This window comes from Gopherus flavomarginatus, chromosome 3 (assembly GCF_025201925.1).
Source record: "Gopherus flavomarginatus isolate rGopFla2 chromosome 3, rGopFla2.mat.asm, whole genome shotgun sequence".
Classification (NCBI taxonomy): Eukaryota; Metazoa; Chordata; order Testudines; family Testudinidae; genus Gopherus; species Gopherus flavomarginatus.
Genome location: NC_066619.1, coordinates 43416055 through 43437314, shown reverse-complemented (window position 1 = coordinate 43437314; position 21260 = coordinate 43416055). Strand labels below are relative to the sequence as shown.

The 21260-nt window shown below is 44.9% G+C and overlaps 1 protein-coding gene across 3 annotated transcripts in view; it reads right to left on the bottom strand.

The window, feature by feature from the left end:
• Window positions 1-21260, bottom strand: part of MAST4 (microtubule associated serine/threonine kinase family member 4) — a 433584-nt gene that overhangs the window by 346329 nt on the left and 65995 nt on the right. The window contains exon 1 of one of the 3 annotated variants that reach the window (XM_050946845.1): window positions 5579-5717. The exons of the other annotated variants lie outside the window; for them this stretch is intronic. The gene's annotated coding sequence lies outside the window, so the exon portion shown is untranslated. Of the gene's footprint in view, window positions 1-5578; window positions 5718-21260 lie in introns of those variants that run through there. 3 annotated transcript variants of the gene reach the window in all.

Genomic DNA, 21260 nt, shown 5'->3' with positions numbered 1-21260 from the left:
CCTATGTCCATCTCCACCTCAGTCCAAGTGTGTACATTTTTAATATATAAGGCAACACCTCCTCCCTTTTTCTCCTGTCTATCCTTCCTATGTAGACATCGGACCCAGAAGAGCCTCATAAACCCCTATGCACCCCTTTCTTCCTTCTGCCAGTTGGCACCAAAGTGTCCCTGGGTCACAGTGGAGTTATATGAATGTAAAAAATCATTGAGAGAGCTGACACAGGCCCAAAATATTAAACAGAAGCCTACATTTACACATAGAAATGATGCACACATATATACGCACTCGCTCACTCGCCAGAGTATGTCTGCAACCTTTGTGAAAGACTATAATCAACAGTAAAAAAGCAGGTTTTTTTAGTTCCAATTAATTTAATTGATACTAGAAACAGACAAAGTGAACATAGAAATGGCCAATCAGCAATATTAGGCCAGCTAAATAATTTTCAACAAAATTTAGACGGCTGGCAATACCCCATACCATGAATGCTGACCCACCAGTGGGTTTGAGGCATACTGCTCAGCAGCAAGGAAATTCCCTTCCCTTCCCTTCTTGTCCTGTGATCTTTTCCTTCTTCCATCTTGGCAGGGGGAAAGAAAAATTGCTCTCAGGTTCTGAAATCTTATAGGTGTCTATTGCTACATCTGTCTTGTGCAGAAAGAAGCTAAATGAGTACAGGGGAGTTTCATGAGTAAGCCTGCAGACAGGTGTGCCAAACACTCTAGGCTTCTGTTAAGAGTAAGAACACAACCGATCAGTCATGGATTGGTGAAATCTATAGGGCAAGGAACCATATTTGCTCTTGTGCATTCAGTGGTGTTACTGGGAAAATGCAAACATTCAGGATAAATAATAGAATGTTATATTGTCCCACAGAAGCCCCACATATGCCTGCAGCCTTCTAGGTTCCATGTGACTAATTGGACAAACTCAGCTTTCTGAACAGAAAATTAATGCTCCACACTAGCGAAGCCTGAGATCTAAACAGTGCTGAACTCTGATAGAAAAAAAAATTAAAGGGGACAGGGTGAGGGCGATATGCTTGGTTACCATAGGAAAAAAAGACATGCCAGCAAAAGAGCAAGCAACTCTGAAGAAAATGTTAGTTTTGAAATTTGTAAACAGTCTCCACAGATAAACTAAAACACTATAATTGTCTGCTTCTTGCAATCTGGTGTGCCAGCTATAAACAGCAGTACTCATTGCCCAGTAGAGTACTGCTAAAAAACCACTACCAATATTTTATGTGAAGTCTAGAATATGTATTTGACACAAGAACATATAATTGGTACCTACAGGACAAAATACTGAAGATATTCTTTCACTGATTTGCCCGTAGGCAAAACAAACTATAAAAGAAGACTATGCACATGAGTTTCTCACTAGTTTAAGCGATTTTAATGGTATATTTTCTATCAGTTGTTAAATTGTTATTGCACTGTTAAATGCCTGAAAGTAACACTTCCTCTCCCCCTACACACACATATCCTTTTCTTTTTGGCACAGATGCATTTTTGTTCCCTCATACAGCAAAGTCTAACTGTGTTTTACTTCCTTGTCTAATATTAGCAGTCTTGGCAATTGTGCGTGTTTGTGCTCTCTGCTAAAGCACAAAATAAAGCATTAGCAGCCATGGCTATTTTTCTTCACAAAAATGGGATATTAGGTATTAAGAAAGTAAGAAAAAGACAGACTTCTAAAGCCACCATTGACAAAACTCAAGTACAAAACTCGTACTTTGATGACTTTCACGATGGTATAAGAAAGCCAATTACAAATGCAATACATTCATTAAATATTTCCATATGCCACAGGGAATTTAATATTATTTTATCAGTGTGTATTATACATAGAGACTTTGGGGCAGAAAGGGAATAAATATCACTGGCAGATGCTAAAACTGACAAGGATTCAACTATAGTAACTTTCCTTCAAAGTCACCTTCAATTCCAGAAAAAAAAATTGAGGTACATTAAGAAGACGACCTATTCATCTCCATCAGTTGTTGACACCATCATCATTTGGTTAGTGAAAAAATGCTTTAATTTGCTGAAGAGAACATATATCTTCAGGAAGGAAATTTTTCTATTTACCATGAATACTAATGAAGTGAGAGCAGTTTAGTTCATTTGTAAAATCCATTTCTAGTCAGTCACCATTGAGCTCCTAACCTTACCTAAAAAGGTTTCATTTGCTCAGTTGCCTCAGTCAGCTAGTTGTTTATTCAAGTCTATGCACTCCATCCATGTTCAATTAGGTCTCACTTTCTCCTCAGTTACATTGAAATTAAAAATAAAAATGCAAGGTAAAACGTTGCTAATACCACTGACCAGCTTGTTTTAACAACCCACATTTACAACAACAATTGCAATTCCAAGCAGCACAGAAGGTCTCTACCAAAATACTGCATTTTTTGTGAAATCCAGCCACTAATAAAATTCCATTCATTAACGTACTCGCTTGGCAAGTGTAAAACATTTTTTGGCCCCAGAAGCTTGTAATAAATTGTTTTGAGCACTGAAGTATTTCTGAATTCCACATTTATTTATTTAAAATAACTAAAATACCCATTACTTGCCTTAAACAGAGACAATATTTTTCTAGGTCAAATCAATTATATTTTGTGTAGACCGTTAAAAATAATGCATAATCCTTTTGGCCCTATGAAGCTTCCAATCCACAATCATTTTCCTTAGAAATAATGTCTATCAAAGGATTCAGTGAACATTATGCAAGTCAGGTACAAAGCAAAGGAAAAGAAAACCATGGTAAAACAGGCTTAGAGGAGGGGGTTCTCAGTATGTAATAAAGCTGAAGTTGATCTGTAAATCAATGCATGATGACTGAAAAGCTATTCATGAGAAGGACTTGCATAGTTAATTTACAATTTGATATGGAAAAAAAACGTGCTTTACTGGGTGTATTAGTGCAAATGCTATGTGCATATACTTGACTGCAAGATGTATAACTGCCCATTTGCAACTTTTGGTATTTTTAAACTACATAAACTGTGTATCTAGCACCAGAAATTTTAGTTTAACTCTGCAATCATTGAGCTTCACATTTAACATCGTTCTTAAACTTTTAAATAATGCAATATTGCCACAAGAGACTATGCAGACAAGGGCTTTTTAATCTTTTCCATACCATGCCTGAGATAGTTACAACATATTTCAGCATAGTTCAGTGGGAAACATACACTTGAAAATTTGCTCAAAGTGAACTGAAATAAGGCATTTAGCGGCTTGGTAATTTTTCAATAGACCTGTAACATCATAAATCAACACCTGAATCTCTTTTCTTAATTGTAGTTAAGATATCAGAAGCTCTCACACACAAAAAAAATAGCGAAAGATTCTAGAGGCCTAATGACAAGTGTAGATGGGAGGAAGAGCATGGCCCAGATCACTTGTACCTAATTTGTCCTCTTTGTTAAGGGCAATAGTGAAAAACTACTCATTTTTTAAAAGCCTCCATTCATTTCACATCTTCTGGCAGCTGTCATTTGTCAGTCTCGGACTACTTTAAAATGAGTACATCTAGGTGTTGTTAACAGAAGTTGATGTTACTGAAGGGGCTTAGCAACATCATCTGGCTCAAATAACCCGTTCAAAGACTTAAAGGAGAAAAGAAGTTACAAGAAGCCAGGAGAATGTGGGAAAAGAGAGAGAATGCAGTCAGAACAGAATCTGTACTGTACTGTTGCTGTCCCTGTTTCCATTTCATCTGATCTAAGCAGACTTAAACATGGCATCCCAATCCCACCTATCCCAATCACTGCAGTACCGAGGATCTGTGATTAATATAAAAAGCACTTCATATTTTCATTCACCCTCATACTTCTGGCTCCCTCTAGAACAAGCCTGCACAACATATGGCCCGAGGAGGCTCACTGTGTGGCCCACGGGGGGATTCTAAATCCTACGCACATGACGCTCTGCGGGCAGCCCAGAGCCCTTTGAATCCTGGCCGGGAATCAAAGGGCTCTGGGTTGCCCGCAGTGGCGGGGAGCCCAGAGCCCTTTAAATCCCAGCCACGGCTCCAGCGGATGGGCAGGGGCTGGGATTTAAAGGGCTCGGGCTCCCCTCAGTGGCAGGAGCTCTGGGCCCTTGAAATCCCTGCCCCAGCCCCACAAAGCTCCAGTTTCCCCCAGCCGCCGGAGCCCCGGCCCTTTAATTTGCCCTTGAGGGCTTCCAGCCACCTCTTCAGCAGGGAGCCCCTAGTTGATTTAAAAACAATTATCACCTCCCCACCCCCAACTTTCCTTTTTGGTCTACAGCTGTTTTGGTGGGATGGCGCTGGAGAAGGAGGGTTTTGTTTCTACAGGGCTGGGCGGTGCTGGGGTGGGGTGCTTCCACGGAGCCAGGAGGTGCCGGGGGGGGGTGTTTCAGCGGGGCCGGGGGGGTTTGGCCCTCAGCTGTTTTCTTTAGAATAATGTGGCCCTCGCCGCTTTATAAGTTGTGCAGACCTGCTCTAAAACGTGACATACACTCAATACTCCATTATTAAAACATAATGCCATTGGTTGAAATAAAAAAAAAATATCCCTATCTTGAGGACCCTGGAGTCGAAAATCAGACCAAGAATTACACCATTGATGAGGACAGTAACACACTGTGAATCTTACCAGAAAAATATATTAATATATACAATAATATATATCATAAATAATAAAGGAAAAGTAGTAATTGAACACACTCAGAACAAACATCCATATAGCTGCAACCATAGCTTTTGGTTAAAAAAAATTGTACAAGAAAAAGATCGGAGTGCAGCACACTCTGAAGAAATGCTTCCACTGACTGAAGCAAAACACACAATATATCTCCACCACAACATAAACCCCTCTCCTAAAACAGGTGATAACTTCTGACTGGCCAAGAGCAGTTCACAACAAACAAGACAACAAGCTTAATCGTACTGGCTCAATCTGTGCAAGAAACTAGATCTCCATTTTAAAAGGACATTTGTAAGAGGTATGTTTGATGGAATCGAGAAAGCAATAGATCCTTCAGCCAAGAAAGCTGACCCACTCAAATCTCTTCATGAAGACATCACTGACAGAAGCAAATGAATGCAACACAGGGTAGAATACTACCATAAACTCTACTCATGTGAAATTACTGTTTCTGAAGCAGCTAAATATGATCACCAAACTACCACAGAGCTTAATACAAAACCATCCATAAATGAGTTTGGAAAGACAATCATTTCTATATCAAGAAAGGCTATAGGAAAAAAAAAATTCCAGCTGAGTTCCTGAAACACAGAAGGTAAGTTGTGCTTAAACATCAGCATGATGTTTTGGTTGCATGCTTGAGGGAAAGAGGATGAGACATGAAGGATGCCAACCTCAGAACGTTGCATTAAAAAAAAAAAAAAAAAGATTGGAGTGACTGCAACTACTACAGAGGAATTTCTCTCCTTACTGTTGCTGACAAGGCATTTGTCTGGGTCATTCTCAAAAGATTGCAAGTTCTTGCTTAACATACACACACGTATATACATATACACATATATACACACACACACACAGAGTTAGTGCAGCTTCCATGCCAGCAGATCAACTACCAACCTGGTCTTTGCACTAAGGCAACTGCAAGAAAAAAAAAGCATCAAGAACAAGGAAAAACTCTCTATATGGCCTTCATAGATCTTACAAAGACTCTTACTCTAGTTAGCAGAAAGGGTCTTTCCAATTGCTACAGAGACTTGGTTACTCCCCATGCCTCCTCAGTCTGATTCAATCCTTCCACAATGGCAAAAAGGCTACAATCCAGTATGATGGTGATCAATCTGACAGCTTTGAAGTCTGAAGTGGCACCAAATATGGATATGTTTTGGCACCAAAACTCTTTGGTATATTCTTCTACCTGCTGCTTTGTCATGCTCTCTCATTTAGCACTGAGGTTATACATCTCCACACAAGGCCAGACAGGGGAAAAAAAAATTCAACATGGCACATCCAAGAACAAAAAGGATAGTCAAACACTTGCTGATAAGAGAACTTCTTTTCACTGACAACAGAACCAATGTTCACTGAACAAATCAGTAGGGATTTAGAGCTGTAATAACGCAAGCTTCCTTACTGCTAAAGAAAGCACTCCACCAAAAAAAGTGAGCAGAGAAACTTAGTAAATATATGTTTGCACCGCTGAAGCAGTGTGTGATGTCAATATAATTTAGAAGTATCTGCAGTAGGGCTGAGTAAGATTTTTTTTGTTGAGTAAGCAAGTTTTTATAAAAGGAGCGACTTGACTTCACTCCAGGCACAAAGGATAGCTTGGAAAAAGGAACAAACACAAGAGTGAGGAGGAAACAGAAGAAGTAGTGACAAGGCTGGATTTGTCCAGTGAAAGGGAATGACAGTATTAGGGTAAATGAAGTTTGTGTTACTTTCTCAAATGTCAAGCTCATTTGGGTGTGACTGATCACAGGTTTTGTGGCTGTGTTTGGTGCTCTAGCTGGCTGAGTCAGGAAGGTTAACAGAAGTCACAATCAGCATTCTTCCCCCAAGCAGAAAAAAGCAGTTTGCCGCAACCAATGTCTCCAGCAGCCTGATCTCCAGTTTTCAAAGGTCTGCTCTTGATGCTCCCCATCCATCAGCGCACAGGTATGCTTAGTGGCAGGCAGAATTAAAGCTTCAAGAGATATCTGGACCAATGCTCGCTCCCACTCAGTAGTGGGGAGAAATCAAAAAGTTGCTGTGTTGCCTCCTCTGCAATGACTGCCTACACCATACATTCTTCATCTATGTTGGTACAGCACCTAGCACAAAGGTGTCCTGGTCCATGACTGGGGTTCCTATGGGCTACACCAGTGGTCAGCAACCTCTGGCACGCGGCTCACCAGGGTAAGAACCCTGGCAGGCTGGACCAGTTTGTTTACCTTCCGCCTCCACAGGTTCGGCCAATCGCAGCTCCCACTGGCCACAGTTTGCCGCTCCAGGACAATGGGGGCTGCAGGAAGCGGTGCAGGCCGAGGGATGTGCTGGCCGTGGCTTCCTGCCGCTACCATTGGCCCAGAGCGGCGAACCGCAGCCAGTGGGAACCACTATCTGCCAAACCCGCAGAGGCGGCAGGTAAACAAACTGATCCGGCCCACCAGGGTGCTTACCTTGGCAAGCCACGTGCTAGAGGTTGCCGACCCTTGGGCTACACCAATACAAAATCAATCATTCATTCATTCATCTCTGCTTATTTCAGCTCAGGCCAAGCACAGAGACTGGAGGATTGTGAAAATACACAAGCACATACAGAGGTTTGTGTCTCTCGAGGTGGACACAGATGTGTGTTCCTGGTCTTTTGTTCTATCCCTCCCTATTTTGTCTTCACTTGCCATCATTGCCAAAAAACTGTCCATTCAACTTTCAAGCAAAATTCTGATTACATGAAATTTCAGGCTGCAAGTGGATTGTGCATACAAATCTGCAAGAAATTAGTACTCTCTCTGTCATCAGAAATGAATTTTTAGGGACAGACATTATGTAAAAATGAATGGGGAATTTGCATGCAAGCATTTTGAGAGGAATATTTTTCCCGTTCATCAGCCCTAATCTTGGTACTTCTTCATTACAAAGCTAATTTATGCATGAACATGAAATATACAGTCAAACGTGGAGGACTTCCACATAACATTCAAAGTCTGCATAAAAATTAACAGCATAATTGTGGTTTGCAACACCTCTCTATGCTTACACCCTGATTATGTTTATGAGAAAGTACAAAACAATCAACTATGAATAGTCTTGAAAGGATTAGATTTTTACCAGTAAATGTCAAACACAAACCAACACAATATTTCCATCAATAATTTACAAAACAGGCAGAGAAAGAAAAATGCTGCTTGAGAACTCAGTTTAATTTAAAGGATATTCACTTTGTATATTTTGACATGTGATGTTGACAATTAGAGATTTATTACTGTTAAAACAAACTTTTATATCAGTGTCTATTGTCATGAAATAATTTCTGACCCCCAATAATTTCACACAACTGTGAAAATTTAAATATAAAAAATTAAAAAATGCTTTAAAATATTTATCTATCAAAATTTTAAAATAAAAAATGAATTCCACCAACTCTAACTAGGTAGAAGCCACTCAAATTAATGGAAAAACCAGTGATAACAAAAGAAGCTAATTAATTAAAAAAAAAAGTAGTGAAAACACAGTTTCTCAAAAGATATTAATTGCTACTTTACAAGGATTTATCAAGATTGTAAAACTATTATATAACCGTTAACTGATCTATAGGTAACATATATGATAATATGGATGGAAGTGATCAGAATCTGATGGACTTCAAGATTGTAAGGAAAAGAGGACATGAGAACAGCAGAACAAGGACACTTGACTTCAGAAAGGCAGATTTCAACCAACTCAGAGACATATTAGAGAAGGTTCCATTGAAAGACCAATTAGGAAGAAGAGTCAAAGTGGGCTGGCAGTTACTAAAAGACTTAATACTAAAAGCTCAGCGTCAAGCTATTCCCATGCAGAGGAAAGATAAGAAGATCCACAGGAGGCCAATGAGGCTGCACAAGGAGCTTTTTAGCTATCTAAAAACCAAGAGAAATATATACAGAGAATGGAAAGAGGGGCATGTCACCAAATAAGTATACATGCGAACAGTGCAAGCATGTAGGGACCAAAAAAAAAAAAAAAAAAAAACTAAATCAGGAAAGCCACGGCAAAAAATGGAGTTACAACTGGCAAGAAATGTTAGAGAAAACAAGAATGGATTCTTCAAAAACGTGTCAGATAAAAAAAAGATAGCTCAAGGATGGTGTGCATCCGCTGCTCAAATATAGGTGGTGAGCTGGCAACGGAAGGCAAAGCTGCTCAATACCTACTTTGCTTTAGTCTTATAAAAAATAATGTGATCGGACAACTACCAAAGTTACAATAAACAATAAAGGGGAAAGAATGCAGCTTGAGATAAGTAAAGAACACGTCAGATCTTCTGACCAATTTGAATGAATTCAAATCAGCGAGGCCAAATGCTATTCATGTCCAAATCTGAAGACATTAGCTGAAGAAATCTCAGAGCCACTGGCAATAATATTTGTAAACTCATGGATGACAGAAGACTTCCCGGAAGACCTGGAGAAAAGGAGGACTTGGGAAACTACAAACTAGTCAGCCTGACTTCAGGGAAGCTACTGCAACGTATACAATATTCAATTAGTGAATACCTGGAGGATGAAGGGGTAATCACTAGCAGCCAGTATGGATTTACTAAAAGCAAATCATGCCAAATCAGCTTGATTTCCTTCTTTGACAGAGTAACTGATTTGGTGGACAGAGGGAATGAGGTGGACATAATATACCTGGACTTTAACAAGGCTTTTGACACAGTCCCACATGACATTCTGATAGGTAAGCTGGAGAAATGCGGGCTCGGCAGAAATGCCATTAAGTGGATACAGAACTGGTTAAACAGCAGCAATGAAAAAGTAACTATTAAAGGAATAATGTCAGATTAGAGCAGTGGTTCCCAAAACTTTAGCATCCTGTGAACCCCTGTCACTAAAATGTCAAGTCTCGCGAACCCTCTCCTAAAAATGAATATTTCCAGGGATTTTCTCCTTTACTTGAGTATAAATTATAAAAGCAGTGATCTTGGAAATATAAAATTTGTTTTTATGACATGCTTATTACCCACTATTTATTATTTATTATTATTTATCTCAGTATTTTTATTACATTATGAAAACAGCAACACTCTTCCAAGATCTCACTTTCATAGCTTGCATCACTTTGAATAAGCCTGTTATAAGACAAGGCTCCTATGTTTCATCAAGGAGTATCAGATTTGAAACATCATGAAGGTATTTAAGAAGCCAACTCAAAGAGTTCCTCCTACACAAGCATTCAGGTCTTAAGTAGTCCAGGCAAACAACACTCATTACAACAAAGGGTAAACTTGTTATTCATAATAATTTTTAAAAACAAAACTAGCTGCCTATTTAATTTTAAAAACAGCGAAAAATATCCACGTCATGACATAAACCCCCACTCTGAACCTTAGCGTCCAAAAGATGGGGTACCAGCATGAATTCCTCTAAGCTCAATTACCAGCTTAGTACTTGTAGCGCTGCCACCAACCAGGAATTCCAGTGCCTGGTACACTCTGGTCTCGCCAAAACCTTGCCCGGGGACCCCCAAGACCCAGATCATCTGGATCTTAACACAAGGAAAGTAAACCCTTTCCCTCACCATTGCCTCTCCCAGGCTTCCCCTCCCTGGGTTACCCTGGAAGATCACTGTGATTCAAACTCCTTGAATCTTAAAACAGAGAGGAAAATCCACCTTCCCCTCTCCTTCTCTCTCCCCCTCCCAGACTCTCTCAGAGAGAAAGTAATCCTAACACAGAGAGAAAATTAACCTCTCTATCCCCCTTCCCTCCTTTCTCCACACCAATTCCCTGGTGAATCCAGACCCATGTTTGGTCCCTCTGAGCCCCCAGAGAGAACAACCACCAAACACTAACAGCACACACTTCCCTCCCTCAATATTTGAAAGTATCCTGTCCCCTGATTGGTCCTCTGGTCAGGTGACAGTCAGGCTCACTGAACTTGTTAACCCTTTACAGTCAAAAGAGACATGAAGTACTCCTGTTCTATTAACCCTTAACTATCTGTTTATGACAATCCACCTCCCTTTCCATTTCTTATAAGAAGTCTTGAAGTTTAAATCTCCTCAGTGTGATGGACCTGCTTAGCTCTCGGAAGTCCACGGGCTCTGGGCTGCTCGCCCCTTGCTGCCCGGGGTCCCTAGGAACAGCTCTGTCCGCCATTAGGGATTCCCCCCCCGAAGAACCCCCTCTAATGTTTCGTTTGGGAACCACTGGATTAGAGAGAGGTCTGAAATGGGGTTCCACAGGGATCTGTTCTGGGTCTTGTGTTGTTACACATCTTTATAAATGACCTGGATGTAGGAATAGAAAGCATACTGAACCAATTTCCAGATAACACGAAGCTGAGTGGGTTGCTACCACTTTGAAGGATGGAGCTAAAATTCCAAAGGATCTTGATAAATTGGAGGACTGGGCTATAAATACAAAATTAATGTAAGATGCTATACCTAGGGAAGAAAAACCTAATGCACAAATACAGAATGGGGAAGTTGTGGTGGATCACAACCTCAACATGAGTCAGCAAGGTGATGCTGTTGCAAGGAAAAGCACATGCAATTTTAAGTTGCATTAACAGAGGCATAGTATGCTAATGAGAGTGCCACTATATTTGACCCTGGTTAGGCCTCAGCTGGACTACTGTCTCAATTTTGGTCACTAATGTATAGAAAGGATGTAAAGAAACTGGAAAGGTTCCAGATGCAAGTGACAAAGATGATCAAAAGGATAGAATGCAAGATATATGAGCAAAGGCTGAAGGAACTGAGTATAGTCTAGTTTGGAAAACAGGAGACTGAGGGGGGACATAACTGTTTTCAAATACTTGAAAGGCTGCCATAAAAAAAAGATGGAGAAAAGTTGTCCTCTCTTGCCATAGAGGGCAGGATAAGAGGCAATGGATTCAAACTACAGCAGAGCAGATTTAGATTAAATCTCAGGAAAAACTTCCTAACGGTAAGGACAGTAGGACAATAGAACATACTGCCTCGGGAGATTGTAGAAGCGCTCTCAATGAAGATTTTCAAAAAGAGACTGGATAGCCATCTGGGTTGGATGGTTTAGATCCAACAAATTCTGCATCTTGGCAGGAGGTTATACTAGATGACCCTGGCAGTCTCTTCTAACCCTATGGTTCCTTGATACAATGATATCTACTTTTACCTCAAATGAACAGCATACCATTTATTCAGTGTGTTCTCAAAGCTAATTTTTGCTTCAAGCAGTGTAACATTTTATACAGCAACAGAAGCTGTCTGGAACAATACCAAAAAGCATAAAAATCCAGAGTGGCATCTTTTGGCTCTGCCTAATTGATAAGCTACAGATAAAAGTCATTCTGCACTAGTGGGCACAACAAAAATATTTGTTACAGAATTAGATTTTAAAAAACAAATGACACTCAGGAGAGATGGGTGCATAAACACATTTGAAAGCACTTGAAATGATAACTAAGGCTGCGAGTCTGTCATGGATTCTGTGACCACACTAAGCACATTAATTCGGCAGTGTGCGTCCATGGTCCGAGGCTAGCGTCGATTTCCGGAGCGTTACACTGTGGGCAGCTATTCCGTAGCTATCCCATAGTTCCCGCAGTCTCCCCCGCCCCTTAGAATTCTGGGTTGAGAGCCCAGTGGCTGATGGGGCAAAAATCATTGTCGCGGGTGGTTCTGGGTAAATGTTGTCAGTCATTCCTTCCTCAGGGAAAGCAATGGCAGACAATCTTTTCACGCCCTTTTTCCCTGGATTGCCCTGGCAGACGCCATAGCACAGCATCCATGGAGCCCGTTCAGCTTTTTTTTAGTCACCGTATGTGTACTGGATGCTGCGGACAGAGGCGATACTCCAGCACTACACAGCGGCATTCATTTGCTTTTGCATGATAGCAGAGACAGTTACCAGTCGTTCTGTACCGTCTGCTGCTAGTGTAATTAGGCAATGAGATGACGGTTATTTGTCCTTCTGTGCTCTCTGCTGCTATCATGGGTGCCCCTGGCTGAGATCGGCCGGGGGCGCAAAAGCAAAACTGGGAATGACTCCCCGAGTCAATCCCTCCTTTATGGTTTCTAAAAATAGAGTCAGTCCTGCCTAGAATATGGGGCAAATGTACTAGAGAACCAGTGTATCAGAGAGCACAGCTGCTCCGTGTCAGATCCCGCAGAAATGATGAGCTACATGCTATTCACGGGGGGTGCCCCTGCAACAACCCCACCCGTTGCTTCCCTCCTCCCCAAACCTTCCTGGGCTACCGTGGCAGTGTCCTCCCCATTTGTGTCATGAAGTTATAAAGAAAGAATGCAGGAATAAGAAACAGTGACTTGTTAGTAAGATAAAATGAGGGGGAGGCAGCCTCCCTGTGCTATGACAGTCCAGGCAGGACATTAAGCGGTGCGTAGGAGAGGAGCCCAGCATGCCGCTGCTATGATAGTCCAGGCAGGACAGAATCTTTTCTTTACACAGGATAGGGAGGGGGCTGATTGAGCTCAGCCCCCAGTTGCTATGATGAAGACGGTTACCAGCCGTTCTGTCCCATCTACTGGGAATGACCAGGAATCATTCCTATTTTTACCCAGGCGCCCCTGAGGCCAGCCAGGAGTATTCAGCAGTTATCAAGCATGTACTGTCTGCCACTGGGGAGGGAAGAGGAGTGGATACTGCTCTTTACTGCCGCAGCATCGCATCTACCAGCAGCATTCAGTAGACATAGGGTGACATTGAAACAAGTCAAGAAACGATTTTTTCCCCTTTTCTTTCACGTGGTGGGGGGGAGGGGGTACATTGACGAGCTATTCCCTGAACCACACTGGACAATGTGTTTGAACCTACAGGCACTGGGAGCTCAGCAAAGAATGCAAATACTTTTCGGAGACTGCTGGCGACTGTGAGATAGCTGGAGTCCTTAGTATCCCCTCCCTCTCTCCATGAGCGTCCATTTGAGTCTCTGGCTTCCCATTACGCTTGTCACACAGCACTGTGTAGCCTGGAGATTTTTTTTCAAACGCTTTGGCATTTCGTCTTCTGTAACGGAGCTCTGATACAACAGATTTGTTTCCCCATACAGTGATCAGATCCAGTATCTCCCGTACAGTCCATGCTGGAGCTCTTTTTGGATTTGGGACTGCATCGCCACCCGTGCTGATCAGAGCTCCACGCTGGGCAAACAGGAAATGTAATTTAAAAGTTTGCAGGGCTTTTCCTGTTTACCTGGCCACTGCATCCGAGTTGAGATAGCTGTCCAGAGCGGCCACAGTGGTGCACTGTGGGATACTGCCCGGAGGCCAATACTGTCGATTTGCAGCCACACTAACCCTAATCCGATATGGTAATACCGATTTTAGCACTACGCCTCTTGTCGGGGAGGAGTACAGAAACCGATTTAAAGACTCTTTATAACGATATAAAGGGCCTCTTAGTGTGGATGGGTACAGCGTTAAATTGGTTTAACGCTGCTAAAATCGGTTTAAACGTGTAGGGTAGACCAGGCCTCACATACACATCTCCTTTCTCTCCTCTCCCACCCTCACTCACTCTTTTGTATTTACCATGCAAACTAAAACATCACATTTTGTGGTAACCCCTCCCTCAAGCCAAGGATGCTGAACTGTGTTCCCTTGGGATTCAGTCAATGCCACTCATCTCCACAGCCCTTGGAGCTGCTCCTGACAGCCCAAGGAGCATAGAACCCAAAATTCTCTCTTATAAAAAGTACACATCATGCCAGCCAAAGAGAGTAAGATTTAAAGCCAAGACTGGTAATAGCATATGATTTTCTTTTCCCCATTTTTGAGGGAAATACAGCTTGCTTGCATTCTATAAATGCTTATAGAAAATAAGTGATTGGTATGTGTTTAATATTAAACTAAAAAAGCTAGCACTACAAATCAGTCAACTAGATAGAGACAAGTATCAGAGTAGCCGCCATGTTCGTCTGGATCTGTAAAAAGCGACAAAGAGTCCTGTGGCACCTTATAGACTGTTTAGTAGGCTCTTCAGGTGCCGAAAGAGGAAAAGCCTCTTCAAGAGAGAAGGATATTACACTCAAATGATAGTTCAACCACAGGTTGCTGGTTTCATGCAAACATTTTTCTTCTGGTTTGGTCTGCATTGGTTCTCATCTATCATTTTCACTTAGTTTCAGATTGAAACAAATCAAAACTCTTAAAGCACCACTCCACTAAAGAGCTGAATTTTGTCTACTTCCATACAGAAAAGTAAAAGACGGTTACTCATCTTTGTAACTGTTGTTCTTCGAGATGTGTTGCTCATATCCATTCTAATTAAGTGTGCGTGTGCCGCGTGCACGCGCGGAAGATTTTTACCCTAGCAACACTCTGTGAGTAGGCTGGGTCGCCCTCTGGAGTGGCGCCGCTATAACGCCGGATATATACCCCTGCCGACCCAATGGCCCTTCAGTTCCTTCTTGCTGGCTACTCCGACAGTGGGGAAGGAGGGCGGGTTTGGAATGGGTATGAGCAACACATCTCGAAGAACAACAGTTACAAAAGTGAGTAACCATCTTTTCTTCTTTGAGTGCTTGCTCATATCGATTCCAATTAGGTGATTCCCAAGCCTTACCTAGGCGGTGGGGTCGGAGTGAGATGTTGCAGAATGCAAAACTGCTGAGCCAAAGGCTGCATCGTCTCTGGACTGCTGAACCAATGCGTAATGTGAGGCAAAGGTGTGAATCGATGACCAGGTAGCAGCCCAACATATTTCCTGGATGGGGACATGGGCCAGGAAAGCAGCAGATGAGGCTTGCACCCAAGTAGAGTGGGCGGTGAGATGGCTAGCCGGAATGTGAGCCAATTCATAGCATGATCGGATGCAGGATGTCACCCAAGATGAAATTCTTTGGGAAGAGACAGGCATGCCTTTCATCTGGTCTACAAAAAGCTGAGGCGAACGTTGGAAGGGTCTGGTCCTCTCCATATAAAAATCGAGAGCCCTGCGGACATCCAAGGTATGTAGTAGTTGTTCCCAACGCAATGAGTGCAGCTTCAGGAAAAAGACTGGGAGAAAGATGTCTTGATTGACATGAAAAGCACACACCACCTTAGGGAGGGAAGAGGGTGCGGTCGCACCTGTACCTTCTCCTTGTGGAATACCGTATACGGGGGATCCGCTGGCAAAGCCCGAAGCTCCGATACTCGTCTTGCTGAGGTGATAGCGACAAGGAAGGCTGTCTTCCAGGAGAAGTACAGCAGCGAGCAGGTGGCCAGAGGCTCAAAAGGCACCCATAAGCTTGGCTAGCACTGGTTTAGATCCCAGGTAGGGGTCGGGCGTCTGACTTTAGGGTACAACCTCTCCAATCCCTTAAGGAACCTGGAAACTATGGGGTGAGAAAAGATTCAACTGCCACTTTCCCCCAGGTGGAAGGTGGAAATAGCTGCCAAATGCACCTTTATAGAAAAGATCGCCAGGCTCTGCTCTTTCAGGGACCATAGGTAATCCAGGACAGTGGGGACAGATACCTGTCCGAGGACTAAGTTACTCTGAGCGCACCAGTAGGAGAAACGCTTCTACTTGGCGAGATATGTCATCCTCGTGGAAGGCTTCCTACTGCCCAAGAGCACCTGTTGGACCGAGGCAGAGCAACGCAACTCAGACTGGCTCAACCACACAGCAGCCATGCTGTGAGATGAAGGGATTGCAGGTCCAGATGGTGAAGCCTGTCGAAGTCCTGTGTTATGAGGTCCGGCCAGACTGGCAGGGAAATCGGGTCTGTCACTGAGAGGTCGAACAACAGGGTGTACCAATGCTACCTCGGCCATGCTGGAGCAATGAAGATCAGGCGGGCTCTGTCCCTGCAGAGCTTGAGTAGGTTTCTGTGGACGAGCGGAAACGGTGGATGGCATAAAGTAGGTGCCTCTTCCACAGGATCAGGAGTGCGTCTGAGAGGGAGCCCAGGGAGCGTCCTTGGAAGGAGCAGAACACCTGGCATTTCCTGTTCTCTCGAGAGGCAAAGAGGTCTATGTGGGGAAAGCCCCACCTCCAGAAAACAGAATGGATAACGTCCGGGCGTATCGACCACTCGTGAGACAGGAAGGACCTGCTGAGGTGATCTGCCAGAGTGTTCTGGACTCCTGGGAGAAAAGGCGCTACTAAATCGATAGAGTGGGCTATGCAAAAGTCCCAGAGGCGAATGGCTTCTTGACAAAGGAGGGAGGAGCGTGCTCCGCCCTGCTTGTTTATGTAAATCATGGCCGTTGTGTTGTCCGTGAACACTGATCCACAACGGCCTTGTAGATGGTCTTGAAACACCTGGCATGCTAGACGGACTGCTCTCAGCTCCCTCACGTTGATGTGTAGGGCTAGCTCTTGGGGCAACCAGAGGCCTTGAGTGTGAAGGCTCCCGAGGTGGGCACCCCAACCCAGAGATGATGCGTCTGCGGTTAGGGCCACCGAGGGTTGCAAAAGGCGGAATGGCATCCCTGCACAAACCAGAGAAGGTCTAACCACCAAGTGAGGGAGTCGAGAATCTTCCTGGGAATAGTGAGCACCGAATCCAGACTGTGTCTGTGTGGACGGTATATTGAAGCAACCCAGTTTGGAAGGGACGGAGACGTAGCCTCACGTACTTGGTCATGAAGGTGCAGGAGGCCATGTGACCTACTAGGCCAAGGCAAGTGTGCACCGACATTGTCGGAAAGGATTGAAGGACTTCAAATTATCGAAGCCATCATTTGAAAATGCGACTGGGGGAGGCAGGCTCTGGCCAGATTGGAGTCCAGAACAGCTCCGATGAAGTCTATTCTCTGCGTGGGTGTCAGAGTAGACTTTTCTGTGTTGATCATGAGGCCTAGGCTCCTGAAGAGGTCTCTGACGATGCACAGGTGCTGTGATACTAGTGACTGGGAAGTCCCTCGAATAAGCCAATCGTCGAGATACGGGTAAACGTGTACTTGACAAAGCCGGAGGGAGGCGGCTACTACAGCCATACATTTGGTGAAGACCCTTGGAGCTGCAGAAAGGCCAAAGGGAAGTACCGTGAACTGAAGTGTTGGTGGTTGACCACAAAACAGAGGTACCGTCTGTGTGGTGGATAAATGGTGATGTGGAAATAAGTGTCCTTCATATCGAGGGCGGCATACCAGTCTCCCAGATCCAGGGATGGGATGATGGTCCTCAGGGATACCATGCAGAACTTCAGCTTTATCAGGAATTTGTTGAGTTCTCACAGGTCTAGGATCAGTCGTAGACCTCCCTTTGCCTTGGGGATTAAGAAGTAGCGGGAATAGAACCACTTGCCCCTCATGTCTTCTGGCACTTCCTCTATGGCTCCCAGTTTTAGGAGTGCCTAGACCTCTTGTAAGAGGACTTGTTCATGAGAGGGGTTCCTGAAGAGAGACAGGTAAGGAGGGTGAGGGGGGGGGGGAGTTGAAAAACTGGAGGTGGTATCCCACTTCCACCGTGCGGAGGACCCAACGATCTGAGGTTAGCTGGGACTAGGTAGGGAGGAAATGGGAGAGGCAGTTGAAAAAAGAGGGAGAAGGATCCGGTAGGACAACTGGTGGACCATCCTCGGGTGTCCCATCAAAAGTTTTGCTTGGGCCCCGTTGGTGGTTTAGGAGGCACTTGACTTTGGGTTCCTTGAGGACCAGACTGCCTCCGCCGATTCCCCCTGCCACGCCTAGCATCCTGACGCGGCCTATACTGGTTGTAAGGGCAGTGTGGCTGGGGCCGGAAGGACCTTCATTGGGTCACTGCCGAGTGCACAGCCAGCGAGCGCATTATGACCCAGTTGTCCTTCAGACTTTGCAAGCTGGGGTTGGTTTTGTCTGAGAAAAGGCCCTGGCCCTCAAAGGGTAAATCCTGAACCGTCTGCTGCAATTCAGGGGGAAGGTCTGAAGCCTGGAGCCAGGAGATACGCCTCATCGTCACTCCTGATGCCAGAGTCCTGGCAGCCGAATCCGCTGCATCCAGAGAGGCCTGGAGGGAGGTTCTTGCTACCTTTTTACCCTCTTCAAGCAGGGCTGTAAACTCTGGACGGGACTCCTGGGGAAGAAGCTCCATAAACTTCCCCACGGACACCCATGTATTAAAGTTATACCGACTTAGGAGAGCTTGTTGGGTTTGCCACCTTAAGTTGGAGGCCCCCAGCCGAGTATATTTTGCGGTCTAGGAGGTCCATGCGTCTAGCCTCCTTCGCCTTAGGAGCTGATGCTTGCTGGCCATGACGCTCCTGTTTGTTCACCAATTGGACAACCAGAGAGCAGGGAGGTGGGTGAGTGTAGAGATATTCATACCCCTTTGAGGGGACCATATATTTCCTCTCTACTCCCCTAGCTGTAGGTGGAATTGAAGCTGGGGATTGCCAAATGATGTCCGCATTGGCTTGTATCGTGTGCATGAACGGGAGAGCCACTCTAGTGGGTGCATCAGCCGATAAGATGTCCACAACCGGGTCCTCTATTTCAGTAACCTCCTCCATCTGCAAGTTCATATTCTGGGCCACCTGCATCAAGAGGTCTTCATGGGCTCCGAGATCGATTGGTGGAGGGCCTGAGGAGGATGTTCCTGCTACCGCCTCATCAGGTGAGGAGGAGGAGGAGAGGCCCAGGACCAACGGGTCCTGAGGTGGGTCGTGCACTTGAGGGGCGTCATTTGCATCAGGTGGAACCTTGGTGACTGCAAAGGAAATTGGAGCCTCGTCCGTGCTCGTAGGGGGGAGGGCGGCTCACTGTCACCTTTGGTACCCGATGTTCTGACGGGGCCGAGCGTTGAGCCATTGATGGGGCACCTTGGTCCTGGTGATATGCCCATGGTGTCCAGAAGGACCAGTGATGAGGCCCTTGTTCGTGGCTTTGTGCCTGCGGATATTGGCTGGGGATGTCAGATTCCCCCTCCTGATAGTAGGATGCACTGCAAGCCTGAGACGAAACGGATGTGTGTCTTGAAGGCCACGGTGGTGCCGATAGACCCTGGGAGGGCACCACTGTTCTTGACGCTCGATCCCGGGGCGGTACCGGGGAATGGTACCGGGAGCTATGGCGGTACCGCAAGCGAGACCAGGACCTTCTACCGTACCGGTGCCGGGGGGTCGACCGGGATCTCGAGTTCCTTCGCCTGGAGTAACTGCAGGATACACGGTACCGAGATTGGTGCTGAGAGCCAGACCGGTACCGGGAGTATCTGTCCAGTGAACAAGATGTTGAACATCGCCGCGAGTGCGACCGGTACCGCGATGGAGAGCGGTGCTGGACCTGTGAGCGGCGCCAGGAGCAGGAACGACGTGATTGAGAGCATCTGCGAGACCGTGATCTGGAATTACGTCTCTCTGGTGGACCAACGGAAGGAGGCCTTACGAGGGCCGGCTTGCCGATGGATTGAACAACCCACACCGGCAGTGCCAGGGGTTAAGGACGTATCGGCTCCGTCATAGCAATGAGCTCCCTTGCCGTAGAGAAGGTCTCCGGCGTAGAAGGGAGAACAAGCTCAACCACAGCCAGAGCCGGGAAGCTGTCTGGCACCGGACTCAACAGCCCTTGTGGGACCGGACTCGACGGTGCCACGTCAGGTGGAGCTGCAATCTGCGGTGCCGACTTCGACGGTGCCGCAGCAGATGATGGTGCTCGACGAACTGTCTTAGATGAGGGCTCCTTCTGCGAGGCCAGAGTCAGAGCACTATGTCATTTCCCAGTGATCCAGTGCCGAAGAGGCGCTACTTACCGAAGCAGTCTGTTGCGCGCTCAGTACCGATGTTGCAGGACTAAGTGCCGACTTCATGAGGAGCTGCGTCAATCGAAAGTCCCACTCCTTCTTCGTCCTTGGTTTAAATGACTCGCAAATGCGGCACTTGTCAACACGGTGGGATTCCCCTAGGCACTTGGGATTCCCTTAGGCACTTGAGGGGATCCGCTATTGGCATTGGCTTTTGGCACACCGAGCACGGTTTGAATCTCGGTGCCTTGGGCATAGGCCGGCACCGGGGTGGAGGAAAGGGGCTAATCCCCGATCCCCCCTTCAACTATATACACTATGAATAGAAGTACTAACACTAACTATAACTACAAGAACTCAAAACTATAAACACAGTAAAGAGCAAAGAACTACGAGAAGGTAAGGATGTGGAGATCAGCAAAGTCGCGCTCCACAGTTCCAACGACCGTGACGGGCGGTAAGAAGGAACTGAAGGGCTGATGAATTTTGTCTACTTCCACACAGAAAAGTAATCTATGTTTACATTGTTTCGGCATTAGACCTTTAAAATTGGCCCAGGTTTGCCAAAGAGTTTCATGCACCTTAGGAAATCTTTGAAACAATATGGTCTGAGTTTTGACTTTACCAGGAAACCTGGTAAATTTCCTACTATCTGGGAATGGGGATAAATCTGGATGGTTTTCTACACAAGGTTTAATTGCTTATCAGTTACCCTCTTGTTTGACTTGAAGTATGAATCATTGTTAAAAATAGATTTTTGTCAAGCATGTGAAAAAAATAAGACAAGTTGCCTTCTGATTTCATTTCAAGGAAAAGAGCAGCTTCATTACGGATGTCCTTCACCCTGTTCTTCCATTATTTCTCTTGAAGCCAACAAACAGTAATAGGTTGCTATGAAACTGCATACAAACTACAATTAATGGGTTCTGCTTTTCCCTGATCAAGTGTTCATAAACTCAGCTG